The sequence below is a fragment of the Nesoenas mayeri genome (assembly GCF_963082525.1).
Source record: "Nesoenas mayeri genome assembly, chromosome: 5".
NCBI classification, from domain to species: Eukaryota; Metazoa; Chordata; class Aves; order Columbiformes; family Columbidae; genus Nesoenas; species Nesoenas mayeri.
In genome coordinates, this window is record NC_137548.1 from 42,067,694 (window position 1) to 42,084,453 (window position 16,760).

Genomic DNA, 16,760 nt, shown 5'->3' on the forward strand with positions numbered 1-16,760 from the left:
TCAGACTTAATATTTCCTCTGCAGTGGCGGAAATGAGTAGCAGCGAATGAGAACCCCTCCTTGCCAGCTGCCCAAGGCTGGGTTCTTGGGCACAGAGAAACAGGCTCTGCTGGGCTCAGGAGCAGGTCTGTCCCAGTACCCTAGAGTTTTGATCAGATTAATTTCCTATTTTGAAAAAGAAGGATGCAATGTGTGAAAATTTGTGTGGTGCTGGTTGTTCTTATTGTTACTAAGAATATTTTGGGTTTGTTTTTTATTTGTTTGTTTGTTTTTAAGTTTCTCTGATGTTGAGACCTGATAGGGATCCCCTCAGAGCAGAGGGACATTGGGAAGAACTGGACAGTCCCCAGGGAAGATGGGGAGGCTACTGGATCCTGTTTACAGTGCCTGAGACTAGAGGAAAATCTGGCTAGAAGACTGTAATTCCGTCCTGAGACAGTTTTGCCTCTACCACAATTTGGAGGACTGTACATGATGAGGGGCACAGCTGCCAAAGGAGCACGAGGAAGCGGGTGCTCTTACGGGAAGGGGCTGCCTGTCTGGTCACACAGCATCAGGAGGTCCTGTGTCCCCAGCCCTGGCCTGAAGAGGCAAGAGCTGTGGCAGAGGGCCCGGGCAGCGATGCTCCCTGCACCCCAGAGAGCCAGACATGACCCACACCACTGGCACACACAGGACCCTGCTCCACCCCCCAGACCTTTTGATGTGGATGTCATGCTCCTGCAGAGACTCGAATTAGCCCTCATTAAGTCCCTGGGGAAGCAGGAGGCATCATTTTGTCTTAAATTGCCTGAAGTTCACAAAATGTCCATGGGAGCTTGCATGAACCCAGGATGCACATGACTTGGTGCCGCTCGCACTTCGAGCCCAGAAAGCACCCCAAGCATCTGTACATCTCCCTAAGGACAGATGAGTCCCTCTCCATCCACAAGGAACCCTGTCTCCTCCAGCCACTGCTTGGAGGGTGCAGAAAGCTGTGTCCTGAAGCCCCCTGCAGTGAGCCCTGTGGCCCTTCCCCAAATCACTGTGGCATTCACAAGATGAGAAAGGGCTGCCCCACTGTCAGGCACCCACCCCTCCTTACCAGTGTGCAGGGCTGCCCCAGGAGGGAAGGGGGTGAGCCTGCTACCCCCCAGGTATGTGCTGGCAAAAATGGGGGGCTGCCGTCTCCCCCTGCCCACAGCCTCCCACACACAGCCCGTGTGGTTGGCAAAAGCTTTCTGGCTTCAGGTTTGGGAGAGAAAATGTCATTTGCTATCTGACAGGTTGCACAGCCAGGTCACCACAGAAGTCATTTTTGCTTTTACACACTTCTTTGGCGCTGTGGGCCAGGAGAGCCACGGGCTTTGACTCCAGCACACTGCTGTCCCTGGAGGAGAATGGCCCAGCCTGCTCCCAGGGGCTGCAGGTGCCGGCTTCCGTCACCGGATATCTCGGGGCTGGCTTCCCCAGGCAGGCAGCCTTCCTTCCTCTGTTTTGCATGTTTACTGTTGGCTGCAGGAGCTGCTGCGGACCAGGCAGAGCTGGAGTCCTGCCACTGCTCCCTCCACTGTCCTGGTTGGCTCCGTACGAAGCAGGGGGGAGCAGAGAGCATGGGGAGCATCCAGCAGATTCTTTGAGGAGCACTGGGTGGTGGTGGCCTAGCTGAGCAGACATGCAGCATCACCCCAAGGGGCTGGGACTGGGCTTATGTGAGAAAGTCAGGTCTGGGGAGCCCGAAGAGATGTGATGCTGTGCCAGGGTGGTGGGGCCAGCAGAGAAGGGGTAAGAGGATAGTGCAGGGGCTGCTCTCATTTGGGAGCTCCAGAAGTTCTTGTTGAGTGCTTCAGCATCCTGCAGCTCCCAGATCTGGGCAGTGTTACAAACCAGCCTTTTCATTTTTCATGGGAGCCTGGGAGGCTCGGGCTGCTGCCGACCAGGAGCACAGGGCACCCACTGCCCTCAATGCTGCCTGTGTCTCTGCTGCCACTGACAATGAGCCCTTTGAGGGAGCCAGGGCCAGCACAGCCGTGACGGCCCTGTCTGCAAGCACAGGCAGCGGGGAGAAGCAGGCTGCAGACAGCATGCCCAGGGGCCCCAGGAGTCAGGATCCTATCCTGCAAACCTGGGGGCATCTGCCACCCCAGCCCTGTTGCCGCAGTGTTGCAGCTCCCTCTGTTCCTGGGTATGCGGGCTGATCAGTATCCATGGGCTTCCCTTGCAAACTGTGCTGGAGGAGAAGATGGAGGGTTCAGGACTTTGGCCAAGATGTCAACATGGAGTCCTAGATGGTCTCATGGGGACATGAGGGCCATGTGAGAGCTGGGGGTGAGCACCAGGCAGCCAAAGACCCCACAGCACTGTGGCACGGCCAAGACATGCTGGCTGGGGTGCACTGGGGTGTTTGCTGCAGGCTTCCTGCTTGGGTACCTGTGGCTGCTGCTGTCAGTATCTGAGCATTGAAATCCTGGATTAGCTCTATGATACAGATCCAGCAGGTGTCTTCCAAAATCACCTAACTCCTCAAGCCCTTCTGCTGCCTCCTGCTCTTGCTCAGGGCTTGACCATACTCATGGCTGCAGCTTTTCAGCATCCAGCACTGGCTGCTCTGATGGGTCTGTTGAAGGGGGAACAAGGGAACAGCTCTTGTCCCCATGGAACACCTCTTCTGCTGAGCCTGCCTGTCCATGCTGCTTCTCCTCCAGGCATAATGCTGGAGCTGATCCCCAGGCTGCTGACCCAGCACAGGGACAGGAGCAGGGAAAGACACTGGCTGGGGCAGAGATGCTGACTTCTCTACCCAGAGGAGGGTGAGAAGATGCCCTGGAGCCTCTTGGGCCAGAAGCAGCCAGAAGGAAAGGGTCTCCAGGGCTATGATCCCCATGCTCTGCACAGACACTGCTGGGTTCCCCATGAGAAGGCCACAGAAAAGGTTCATGGGCTGCAAAAGTGAATGCCAGTATAGATTCACGTTTGTGCACGGTTCTCATAGCACCCAGCAGCACATCTTGGGACTGTCCCATGGCCTGATCCTTCCCTGAGGAGCATAGCTAGATGTCATGCAGTGGAGCTGGAAAGAAGGCAGGGTCATGGACAGAATTGAGGAGGAGGCGTCAGCACGAGAGGCCAACTGGGGCCTCGTGCAGGCTCCCCAGACAGGCTGCAGGAAACCTCTGTAGAGAGAAGGACACTGTGGGGACTTGATACTGGAAGTTTTATGTCTTGAGCCCTTTTGTAGCCCCACATACTCTGACTCTATCCTTGTTCTTCCTCTGTGGCTTCTCCTACTCTCTCGGGTGGCTGTCAAGCTTCTTGCTTGCACCTTCTTGTTTGATTTTGGTGAGACACTTGCTTTTTCTGCTTTATCTTTTGTCATACCTGTTTTAAGCTGTGTTGATTTCTCTTTTTGTGTGACCTCCACAAAGCTGCTCTTTGCTCCCAGCTGGGGATGCTGCTTTTCACCATCCTTTCACCTCCCTTTGAAAACTCTCACCCCTCTAACCCCTACAAGCACGAAGACACCTCAGACCCTTGAGTATGGGTAGATGAAGGTCTGGATGTAGTCTCTGGTGTAAACTACAGCAGCTTTGGGTCTGCTGTAGTTTAAACAGCCTCCTCTGAGCTGGCTGTGCCTCATCTACATTCCACCCTCTTCCCACTAGAACTGCTCCAGAACTGGCAGCAATTTGGTGAGGGCCAAGCAGGGTTATTTGAAGTTTGATGAAACTGCCCTTACCCAAGGAGCACACTGGACAGCATCCCAATTCACTATGGCTTTCACCTGCCCACATGCTACTCTGGGACCCGGAGACCCCTCCTGCTATCTCCTGGGGATGGAATTGGAGGCCACCACAACACCTGCAGAATCAGAGTTTCTGCTGACCTCCTGTAGCCTTTGGGGAGGCAGAGAAGAGCTGGGCAGGGATTTCAGGCACTCACTGGGGATGAACTGTGGCCTCCATCTTTGCTGGACAAAGAGATGGAACTGGGAAGCTGCCTCACTCTGTGAAGGATCGTGGCTGTGGCTCCCAAGGGAAGAGACAAACCCAGGCACCTGGCTGGGACCTGTCTGGAGATGCCAGTGCCATAGGAGAGCATGTGAATTCTCCACTGCCCACTGGAAACACGTCCCCTCTTCCTCCTCTCCTGAAGGAGGAGCCCCCTGAAGCACTGGGTGCAGCAGGCAAGAAGGCTCATTGCTTTTCCTCTGAGCTGGGGCAGCTGGAGCCATCTGATGATGAGGTTGCATCCAACATGCACAGGCATCATCTACTCCAGCATGGTGCTGCCTGTCCCTGCTGCCCCCCTGGCCTCCCCTCTCCCTGACGCGATGCCAGCTCCAGCCGTGCTCTGAGCAGAGCCGACAAGCCATGTGCACTAAAAACTTAATGCAAAACTAATTTGTCAGCCATAACCAAGTTGCAAGGCTTTAGTGCATTTTCTGCCTGTTTTATTCATCTCCCCCACTGGAGGATGTGTGCCTCCTGTTGCTGCCGAACAAGCTCCAACTCTTCAGCACTGTGGCTGGAGCATGGCACTGGCAGAGCAAGGATGGATCCCTCCAGGAGGCAATAAGGGAGAAGGTTTTGGGGGTGTGTAATGGAGGGAACACCTGGGAACACCCTGTGAGCAGGATAAGGCATGGAGGAGGGAGCCTGGCACAAGTGGCTGCTTCTGTCTGTGAGAGGAGACCTTTGAAGAAGATGCCGCCACCAACCTGAGCCTAGGCAAAGTTTAGCCTGGGAAAGGTCTGGGGTCACCCCCAAAGTGTGTGTGAGGCAGATGGTTAGTGCCACAGGAAAACTGAGGCTGGAAGAGGGATGTGAGGAGGTCTCAAGTCCTCCCTCCTGCTCAAAGAGGGGTCAGCTGTTGCTCAGAGCTTTATTCAGTTGGGTCTTAAAAAACACCAAGGATGGAGAATGCCACAACATCTCTGGGCTTTCTGTTCTCAAATAGTGCCACTAGGCCCAGTTATCAGGACTGTGAACTGTATGGAGGAAGAGGAAGTCTTGCTGCCAGGGGAAGGATGAGGTAGGGCACATGAAGGGAAAGCTCCTGGTTGGCATGGTGGCCATGCTTCATGTTTCACTGGGGAACAGGGGTAGAAGGATGGTGGGTCCCTACAGCTGCAGGTTGAAATTGTGAGCAGGTCTTGAGGCTGGGTATGTCCTTAGCATGGCTGAGGGAGTGGATGGGCTATATGTGCCTCTGGAGATCCCCACCAGTGTCCTGGAGCACCACACCCAGCCTAGAGTAGGCTGCCAGAGAAAGACTGGAGCAGTTTGTAGAAAAAAAGGTTGGAAAGCTTGTGTGTGAAGAGAGACAAAAAAAGCCTCGTCTCTGGCTTGGCTAGATGGAGACAGAGTAGCAAGGTGCAAATAGCCGGGGAAGGAGGGAGAAGAGGGATGAAGCTAGAGAGAAAAGAGTGAAAGTGGGTGGGGAGCTGCCTGGTAACCTCAGGTCTGAGGCTGCAGAATGGCCCTGGGGAAGGAAGCAGAAAGCTTTCCCATCAGCCAGAACAAAACTCCTGGAGGAATCAAGTGCCAGCAAGATGCCAGGGAGCTGTGTGCTGGGGGGGTGCATGTGGCATGGCTTTCCCCCGGGCTGCTGCAGGCAGAGTGACAGCAAGGACCAGGTGACGTCTCTAGAGGACTCCACTCTTCATGTGACACCGGTGACTCACCAGCACCTCAGACCTAAGTGGCATCCAGGACATGCTGGCTGAGAGGTCTGTCCCCAGGAGGGAGCTGCTCAGAGGGGACGTGGGTGAGCTGGTCCCTTGGGATGTGCCGCAAGGGTGGCAGAGCTCCACTCCTGGCTCCGCTCAGCCCTGGGAAGCAGATGTGACCCTTCTGCACTGATGAATGGTGTCAAATCACCCTAAGAAGCATTATCTGAGAGCCAAGACTGCTCATCCTTTCCCACTCTTCCAAAACAGCAGGACTCACCAACAGGAGCCTGCAGGGCCTGACTGTCACTTAGCCCTCTGGTCATCAGGTGCTTCTTCAAAAATATTGCTTTAAGGTCATTTAAAGCTCTAAAACAGCTTTGGCATCTGAATATCTGTTTATATCTACACAGTCAACATGTACATGCACATTTGACATTAACATGCACATAGAAATGCTGCAATTCAACATAAACTAAATAGTCATGCATTATACTAAGTACATGTTAATCCAAAGGGCTTCGTATTTCTGCATAGTTGAGTACTGAGTGTGCGATGAGGTATTTAAATTTGTAGCATCTATGACTACTGATGCACGTTAAACCATGTATTTACCAGAATTTTTTTTTATGTATATAATATAGCATGAGAAGCCTTCCAAAATATTTTGTCCTCTAGTTAACGTCTGTGATACTGGGTCAGTGTGGGTCAAATGCTTAGCATGCCCTGTGCCTGCCCTGAACATCTGAATCACAGAATCACAGGATGTTAGGGACTGGAAGGGACCTCAAAAGATCATCTAGTCCAATCCCCCTGCCAGAGCAGGAACACCTAGATGAGATTACACAGGAATGTGTCCAGGTGGGTTTTGAATGTCTCCAGAGAAGGAGACTCCACAACACCCCTGGGCAGCCTGTTCCAGTGCTCCATTACCCTTACTGAGAAGAAGTTTCTTCTCAAGTTTAAGTGGAACCTCTTGTGTTCCAGTTTGAACCCATTACCCCTTGTCCTATCATTGTTTGCCACCGAGAAGAGCCTGGCTCCATCCTCGTGACACTCACCCTTTATATATTTGTAAACATTAATAAGGTCACCCCTCAGTCTCCTCCAAGCTAAAGAGATCCAGCTCCCTCAGCCTTTCCTCACAAGGGAGATGCTCCACTCCCTTAATCATCTTTGTGGCTCTGCGCTGGACTCTCTCCAGCAGTTTCCTGTCCTTGAACTGAGGGGCCCAGAACTGGACCATTTTATTTTTGGCACGATTTCAAACTGGGCCCAGTTGATAGATTAATTTAAAGAACATTTAAATTTAAAGAACAAGGCATTTAAAGAACAAGGACAGGTGCCACTGCGATGGGTGAGGCTCTGAAATAGCAATACCACCTCTTCTTCCATGTGTGCATCCCTGCCACAGCACTGACATGGGAAGCGTTATTGTAGAAATCTCGGAGGTGGAAGTATTGGGATTTCCCCGTTGTCATTTTTATGCTGGATCAATCAGAGCAAATGCTGTTGTAATTATTTCTTCACTGTACTCATGTGGCAGAACAGCATGTGTTTGCCCATTTCTCCCCGAGAGCACACATCCTTTGACACGGGGCAGCAGGGGCTGGAGATGCCCTGGGGGATCTGGCAGCCAGAGAAGGAGAGATTGAGGAGTGGGGCTGCGGGCACAGGGACTTGTGGGAGCAGCTCCTGTGCTGACCTCGCCGCAGGAGGTTTGTACAGCAAAGCTGAGCCCTGCCAGGCTGGGCACAGGGTTTGCAGGGAGCAGCACTGGGAGTGCAGGGCCCATCCCCAGTTCCCCAGGGACTGTGGGGATGTTGCAGGAGAAAGTCCTTGCCTCGAGGAGTGGAAACAGTCAACGAGCAAAGAGAGGAAGAGAAACTCAGGAGAAATAGCATCTAGGAAAAATCCCAGAGTGAGGAATAGGCTTCAGCCTCACAAACTTTATGGTCTCAGGCAAAACCATTCAAGTGCTGGGCAAAACCATCCCCATCCTCTCTCACATGCCCGTGGACCTATGCTAGGCAACCCCAGCCTCCCCACTGCCTATGGGTAAAGATGGGGCACTGCACTCCCTCCTGGCACTTTATAACCTGTACTGAAGCCCTCGGGCTGGGAGCCAGGACATGGCCTTGAGGATGGATTCAGCTGCCTGTGCTCCAGCAAGGTGGTATTCAGAGGGTGCCATCTGCCAAAACTTCTATCCCCAAGGATCCCAACTGGTGCTTGCAGTATAGGGCAGCTCCATGGACCTTGTCAGTCTTAGGAGAGTCTGAATCAGCAAAGCTCCAGCCCCACAGCACAGTCACACTGCACCAAGGTGCGAGCACGTCTGGGATTCAGCAGAGTAACTGCTTTGTCCCAGCTGCCTCCCTCGGCTGCTGTCTGGAGAAGTGAAGGATAATGTTCTCAGGCAGCCAGTGATGGATGGCAGGGTGAGTCCTGAGACGAGGAGACGGATGGTACCGCTTGCAGGAGGAACAGGAGGGAGGCTGAAAGGCAGGGGCAGCCCACAGTTGCTGGAGTGGTGCAGAACTGCTGATACGGGAATTACAGACCCTCATCATTGCAGCAAGGTCCCTGGAGGCTGGGGTGCAGGGGAGAGGCATGGTGGGAGAGGCATGGTGGGGAGGAGGAGAAGCAGCAGATTTACTTGGGGTTAAACTGACTTTGCATCTTTCCCTATCCCTAGAGGGCTGGATGGAGTGGGGGAGGAAGGGATAAAACAACGTTCTGCATCCACCGCTGCTTCAGGGAAATGGGTCACTGCAATCTACACCCCTGGGTGAGTCTCTGCCACATGTGTAATTACCAGGTGAGCTGAGGCATCAGGGTCGGAGGAAGCAGAAGCTGTTGTCTGCCCCTGGAAAGAGCTGAGCTGACACCCCCCACCCTGTAGCCCCCTCCACACTGATCCCCAGGGAACAAGGCACCATCAGCAGTGGAGGCAGGAGGAAATCCCAGGGGAGAAAGTGTGACAAATCATCTCTCTGCACAGACCCCATGGAGTCTGTGCCTCCAAAGTCCCTGCAGGGACGATGACACCTGGAACCAGTAGAAACAGTTGAAGGGCTGCTCAGAGCCCACTCCCAGCATCTTCTCACTGCAGGTGCTGGGGTGTGTGAGACATAGGGGTTAGGGTGTGTCCTGCAGCACTGAGCTGCTCTCGCATCCACATCTCAGCTGCAGAGAGGAACCTCCTGCCATAGAGGGGTCTCCTCCTTGGGGTACAGAAACACTACCAGTTTGGAAAGAGGGGGAGAAAAAGGGAAGAGGTGGGAGCCTGAGCCACCTTTTCAGGCAAGCGGCAATTAAAGCCTGTCCTGGGTGGGCACGGAGAGGTGGTGTTTGCTAGGAAAATATAGCGCACCTTTAGTTGTGGATAGGGGGTTGCTTTTATTTTGATGGGCAAAAATTGCAAAGGAGCAGCCCCTCTCCAAAGGTGTAGGCAGCTCCAGAGTCTGCCTTCCACTTGCAAGCTCTCCCTTTTCCACAGGGTTACAAATCAGGGAACACTTGTCTGCTCGTGGGGTGCAAAGAGGGACAGTGAGTCGAATGCTGTCCACAGGGCACCTGCTGTTGCTGTCATTTCTAACCAGCTCTGTGAGAGGAGTGAGTGGGAGAATCTCATTTCTGCAGTAATCCCTGTTTCCCAACAGCAGAGATAAATGCAGGCTGTATCCAAAAAAATTGCAGGCGAAAAAAACCAATGTGTCTGTCTAGCTAAAGGCTGTGCTATATCTCACAGCAGCTCCCTCCTCAGCTGGGGGGGATCTGTAGAAGAACAGGGGACACATAAAATGTGCCCAAACCTGCCTGAGAACAAACTGCTATCCTACTCTCTCTAGTTCAACAAGGAGGGAGGAAAGCCATGTGCTGGGACCTGAAGTTTACAGCTGGCTCATCCTCTGCTGGAGAGTCACAGCTGAGGTTTTGATCTGGCAAAGTAGCGAGAGGCAGCCCCTGGGAGGGACAGTGGCCAGCACAACCTCTCAGGTTAGGCATAGGCTCACCTAAGAGGGAAAGTAGGTCAGGGAGGTCTCCACTCAGATCACTAACAGGTTAATTTGATTCCTTGTTTATTTGGAGCAGAAAAAAAATTGTGGACTTCAATTCCCACCTTTCCCTTTGATCTGTCATGACTGTTTGCAGGCACTTGCTTCTTTCTGCAAGGGCTGGATTCAGAACCCCAAAAAGCTGCTGGTTGTTTGCAAGGTGAGATTTCAGAGCAGAGCCCTTTTGGAAAAGGGCCTGGGGGACCCCCTTCCCTCAGCAGGGCAATGGTGGGACGGGAATCCCATTTTTGTGAGAAGGAAAAGTCATCCCTCCCTGGCATCTCTAGAACAGCCTCTCTTGCTTGTTGGGAGCCTAGGAGAGGTTGGGCAAAGAGCAGCGTGGTGCTAGCAGGTGGCACCGGTGCCTTTGCAGCCTGGGAGCTGTGTGTTTATCCCATGTGCCACAGCTGGCCGATCCCAGCGTGGGCACCATAGCATGGGCACCATAGTATGGCCACAGCTTTGAGTGCCGCAGGTCGTGGCTGCGCAGGAGCTGTGGGTTTCACCTGCCCAAGCACTGCACAGGGTGGGTCCATCTGTCCATCCATCCTGCTGCCTCCAGGGCTTTGATGCACATGCTTTTGGGGGGTGTGGATGCCACCACCTGAGCATTGTTGGTTTATTTTGCAGGCAACGATGATAATTTTCTGCCTGCTCCACACTCTTTAATTAACAGCTCAGAGGATGTGGGGCAAGAGGCATAATGAGCGCTAAGTTTGCATATCAAAAGGCAGCATCATTAATATCCCTGCACTCACAAGAGCTCTCAGAAGGCAGGCGGGTCGCAGGCAGGGATGCCGGCGGCGACTGACAGCCTCGTTCGGTGTGTGTGTGCGAGGGGCATAAGTGAGCAGCTGGGTGCTGGGCAGGGAGCAGGCAGCCAGAGCATCCCGTCTCAGGGTGGAAAGTGGAAGGGTTTTTCCAAGGGGGCTGGCTAACAGGCCAGCTTCTGGGCAAAGGGGAAGCTTGCTGAGGATTTTTGGCCAAGTCACCCAAATCCAGCAATATCCCTGGCTGCTCTGCAGCAGCTCCTTTTCTTGACTCTCCCGCCAGGGTGGAAGAGTTGTCCCCAGGTGACCCCTTGCTGGCTGGTGCCGGTGGCCCTGGAAGGCTGTGCTGAAGTGGCTGATTGTTCAGATAAAGCTGATCCTGTTACCCAGGCTGTTTGTCGCTGTTCGGTGGTTGCACAGAGAAGTCCCTGTAGATCTCAATTTGGTCGTGCTCAGCCAGCAGGATTAAACGTTCCTTTGCTTCTGTCTCCTGCATGGAGGAAATCAGCTACCCGGGTGATGGTTTATTCCTACACATGCACTCCTCTTTCTTTCCGTAACTTGCTTCTGATTCAATATAAAGATTTCCCAGGGGGATAGGGGAATGACATGCCAGGGCATCCTTAGTTCTCCCTGCAATTCCCACCGCGATGTGCTCCCTGCCAGCCCAGCCTTGCCAGGCTCCTGCAGCTTTTTGTCAGCAAGAGGCTTGTTTTGGGAACTCAGGTTGGTTCATCCCCTTACCTGCAGCCAGAGGCTGAGCAGGCAGGCCCAGGTGGGACTGGTCCAGCAGGCACTTGGTTTTCCCCAAGCAAAGCTGGGGGAAGGCTCCATGGGCTTTGCAAAGTCCTGGATGAGGAATGTGATACCCAGGATTTTTCTGCTTTTCTCCCACTTTTAGCTCCTACTGTTTGTGCACAAGCTGGGTTTGTGTGGGTAACTTCACCCAGGTGCCTTCAAGGAGATGAGGATTGGTAGCCTCTGGAGGAAGGGGCTGAAAGACTTTCTAGGGCTCAGTTTTCTTCTACAACATCCAGTTAGACAGGGCTTGCCAGACACTGAGAGATACTGTAAGGAACGGCTTTTGTGGGGGACAGAAGTGCTCGTTCGGTGGCAGAGCACATTACTGAAGGTACTTCTGCCCCCAAAGTTCATTATCCATGCTGCAGGTCGACAGAATAAACTACAATAATTTCTGTGTTCTGCCTCACAAATCTTGTACAAAGGCCAACCAAGTAAATGTACATTTAAGTCAAGCACGTTGCAGGGAAAATTTACTACCAGGTTCCTCTAAGCCAGTTAGAGGTGGAACAATACAATCATCAAATTAAGGGCATAATTAAGATTAAATTGATAGGTCTGAATGTTGAAGTGCCAAGTGAACACAGCAAGTAATCACATCAAACACTGAGGGTGATATTAGAAAGAATGACATGGTGTTCATCTTCCTTGTGCTGCGAGAGTTGAAGGAACAGCTGAATAGCTTTCAGGAGGGGCTCCAGCCAACATTATGTGGGAACAGAGCCAGGGAAGGAGCTGTGGGACACACAGGACCCTAAGATCAAGGATCCACTGCTAAGGGAAACTCTTGGTACCAGTCCTCCCCCTCCTTGAAGCTGAGGCTACCCAGGGTGGGGTGACACAGAGGTGCCACCAGACCATTTGCCTCCTGGGTTTGGCTGTTGAAAGGACACATAGAATAGAGCAAAACTAAGGTTAAATGAGTTTGAAAAGATGTTGATCAAGGCCACCAAATGCTTTCTTGGATTGACAGATCTTTACAAGGTCTTGTGTATTGACATCAAGCACTTGAATGAATTTTAGCATTTTCATCCTGTCTGGTGAGACAAATACACACTCCTCGACACGCTGCCTTCCTTATTAGTCTGTGACCGGGGCAAAAAGCCCACGTAAACAAACCTTTCTGTCATCCCAAAAGATCTCACTTCCTTTTCTAGAGGGTTTGTTGGGGTTCTTTTGTTTTATTGTGTTTCATTTCTTTCAGGAATGCTGCTCTGTCCATAGCTCGTTTTCTTGAGAAGGAAAAGAGCTGCTGCCCATAAACCACCACAGGAAGGATGTATGGCTCAGTAGTTTGCGATTCACAGCATGCATTGCTATGGTGAGCAGATGTCTGGGAGGAGGAGGAGGCCAAGAGCTTCCTTCACTTGCATAGCAAGGTCTTGATACACCTCCTGTTTTGGAGATCACTTTCCTGAGGAGCGTTTGCCAACTTCTTTGTGCAGCAGAAGGAAAGGTTAACCATGAGCATCATCACTGGTGCATCTGACCAAAACCCAGGGACTCTTGATTTAGAACTCGAGAGGAGGAGCTGTTATGGTGTGTGTCCCACATAGGTCCAGCTGCTCCTTGGTGCTGTCCCACAGCATTATTTACCTCTGCTGCTTCAGTGCCCTGTTCCTTTTCTGGTCCCCTCTTTTCCACAGCATCTGGGGCAGCCAGCCGTGCTCAGGGGCAGCACTGGCACACATGTGGGTGGCATTACTTAGGAGAAGAGGCTCCTTCCCCATGTGGAAGGAACATGTCTCGGCAGTGTGCCCACAGGTGACAGCCTGGGCACTGCACAGGCCAGTGGTCAGGTTAGCCAGCACAGCACTGTTGTTTGGGGAGAAATCCTGACCATCCTTGGGTTTTTGCCAGAACAGTTTAATTGAGTTTCCTCAGAGAAGCATTTCCATCTAATTCAGCTCTTAATTAACCCCGTACACCCCAAACAGGCTCTGCAACCACTTGTAAATTAAATATGAAAAGCATTATTTATCTAGGCATAGCAGTCTAATGGCTGCAGCTCTGACGTTTATAGTTGCTAATGATGATGGATCTGGGAGAGAGAAGTTGGGAAGGGAGTGGAAGGGAAGAGTTTCCTCTCTCTCAAAAGATACAGAGAGGGATGTGTAAGGACCAGGTTCCTGGGGCACAAGTGCACTATTTCTTTCTTTGATTAAAAATGAATATGAAAGGAGCATGGGGAAGCTGGAGGAGTATATTCCTAGTGTAATAACCCGCATCCTATACTTTGGCCAGGTGAGCCGTGGGGCTGGTGTTGCTAGGCTTGTGGGGAAAATGGAAAGTTGAATCTGCTTCTTGCAATGGGAAATAATTTTGTGGCTGATAGGAGCCAAAGAGAAATGCTATGAGCCTTTTGACCTTTCCCAAGGAGAGGGTGAAGAGGGAAGGTGCCAAGCAAAGGCCGATGCACTTGCCTCTCACGCCTGCAAGCCCGCCTCCAAGCCTGGGTTTCACCCCCAGGGGGATAACTGCTGGGTTCACTCATTTTATGCAGGTCTGTTTGTTAGCATCAAAAAAAACCAAACATGTCCACCAGCAAAGCCATCTCTAAGGGGGGGTTCAGAGGAAGAAAAAGACCAGGAGAACAGCAGTTCAGGGCTGGGATTCAGGGGACTGGCTGGGGAACATCTGGTAGGGCCAATGGGCCGGGGTGCCAGGGCTGTGTGTGAGCTGGCCGGGGCTGGAGCAGCCCCAGAAGCCTCCAGCTTGGAGTTTTGTTAGAGCTTTCTGCTTCCTATTTTGTCTCCACTCCAGGGTTTTGTCCCATTTCACGAAGCTGCCAGGCTTTTCAGCCGGCACAGGAGCCGAAGCCAGCTGCCTGCCTGCTCAGGCGGGGAGGTTTCCTCCCGGCGCAGATGGAGGATATTCCCGGTGCGGCATTCCCGTCCCCCGGGGCTCGGCATGGCTGGCGCTGCCAAGAGTGCTGAGGAGTACGCAGCTGTCACTCAGACATGGCTGGCAGGTGGGGTAGTGCAGATGGGGTGACACGGGCCAGGTTTGGGGCAGTTCCCCTGCTATGGGATGTTCTGTGCTGAGAAGCCTCAAGATTGTCAAAAGTTTGCAGGGGCAGGGTGCCAAGGAGGAGAGTTTCTGCTCCTGAGGGCTTTCCTGTGCCGCCCTCCTGTTGGACATCCATTATCCCCTTCAGCAGAGCAAAATTAACTCTTGCTAGCAAGGCCCAGATGGGTATAAGCAGTGTCTCTGCCTCTGGGTTACTGCAGGACCCCTGACTGGGGCAGGGTAAGGCATGCAGCCTGCAGAGAGGGTGCATGGTGACCCGGCCCCAGTGGGCAGCTGGAGCCCCAGGCATGAGGCTTCCCTTCCCCATCACAAAACGCAATAGCAATGCTCTGGAGTTCGCTGCTATCCATGTGTATATCTAATCCAGTATTGAATCTCATGGAGTTTCTGGTCTTGAACAGCTGTTTCCTGGGGAAAAAAAAAAAAAATAGTTGTTTAACTGTACATCGAGTGAAGTGGCATTTTCCTGCCCCGTCCCTGCATCTTACCAATCAGCCTCCCGCTCTCCTGCTAGATGACAGGGAAAATCAGGTTTTCCCATCCTCTCCCTGCTGCTTGATGTTTTGTAAGTCTGCCTCATGCCTCCCCAGCAGCTGGGTTCCCCCTTGGGCCCCCTGCTCCTCTTGGTGCCTGCCTACCCTGCCCTTGTAAGCATGCTGGGCCCGTCCCTGCAGCCCTGTGCTGGTCCCTGTGCTACTTGCTGTGTGTTGCCCACCCAGTCTCGACTGCATCCATGCCGACTGCTTCTGCACCTTGAGCAGGGAGTGTGGACAGAGCTGCTCCCATGGCAGGCCTGGCCTCCTCTGAGGATGGTACAGAAACCCTCCCAGGTTTACTCAAATCACACATTTTATGGTGCGAAGTGCATTTCTTTGCATTGATCAGCATCAATACGATTTGTCATTGTGGTACCCATCCATACAGTACATTTGGGACTCTCTGAAGCTCCTTGCTGCCTCCTGTGCTCATGAATCACCCGAGGAAGTTTGAGCTTGCTCCTGTCTCCTGCCTCCACTCCTGCAACCACACCATCAACAACTTCCTTGCACAGCAGGAAGCCTAGCACGCATCTCGACTTCACCACTGCTAATCTCCTGCCGTTATAAACCCTGACTATTTATCCTTCCTGGTTTGGGCCCCCTTGCCAGTTTCTCACGCAGGAAAAGATGGTACCTTTTGCCCCCTGGCTAATTAGCTATTTTAGAAGCCGTCTGGACAATCTTTTGTCAGAGGAGCTCTAAATAAATAGCCACTTTGTTATTCTGCATCCACCGCTGGGCTGATACATTCAAGGAAATCTGAGAGATTAGTGAGACAGGATTTTCCTCCGAGACATGCATACCAGGCTGTATTATGAGATGTTCTGTTTTTAATTATCATTCCAATCAATTTGGTGCACACAGATGTGCAATTTACTGATCTGTAATTCCCCAAATTACCCCTAGAGGCTTGATTTTTATTGTCAGTATAACATTTGCTACCAGCTATCTGTTGTTTGTTTTTTTGGGGGGAAGGTTTTCTTCTTGTTGTTTTTTGTTCATACACCTTTACCCATCTGCTCTCCAGAAATCCATTTTAGTTCATTTCTTTCTTTCTTGTTACCTGCTGTAATTTCTTGTTGCCAGGTGAGGTTTTGATTTCCCTGTTTGGGAGCAAACCCGTGTGCTGCAACTGATCTGCAGGAACCTGGAGTCTGTTCTGGGCTCTGGCAGTGATTTACTCTGCGGTCAAACCCTTTCTGCTGTAACCCCGTCTGGGTTTCCCCAGCGTAGCAGGCAGATACTGATCCCACTGCAGCTCAAGGTATACAGCTTAATTAATTAGTGCTTGTAGAGTGCAGTCAGGAGGTGCCAGGGAAGATGAACATATCATAAGTGCCCTCTTTATGGAGACAGGTAATTGCTTTTTTGGGGGAGCTGCCAGTGTGGGGTGGCTTCTGGAGCTGGCACAGCTGGACCCTCTGTGGTGAAGGAGGCAGTTAGCTACATCTCCTCGAGGAGACACCGTTTCCTCTCAGGAAATGGGAAAGCAAAGACAAAACCACAGTGATATGCGGGAGTTCACATCTACTGGAGAGCCTGCTCTGCCACCTGGGGCACGTCACAGGTGCCAGCCTGGCAGAGCCCTCTCCCAGTCATCTCTGGATTTGGCCATGCCCCTACCACTCGTGAAAGGCCTCTCTGCATCCTAGCTCTGCTTTCATGTCCCCAGGGCATCCTCACCCCAAGTAATACTCCCCATACTCCCATGGCACAACTCACTGGCCACAACCTCAGCCCTGGCATCCTCCAGGGCACAGTTCATCATGTGCTCCGGGGATGCCCAGGGTCCTGTGGGTTGCTGCAGCCCTCTTCTGCATTTCTCTGTGGGTGCTTAATTATCAGTAACAAATCCTTCCAGCCCCACTCTGACGTAGGGAGCCACAGATGAGTTTGTTGCCCCTTGGGTCCC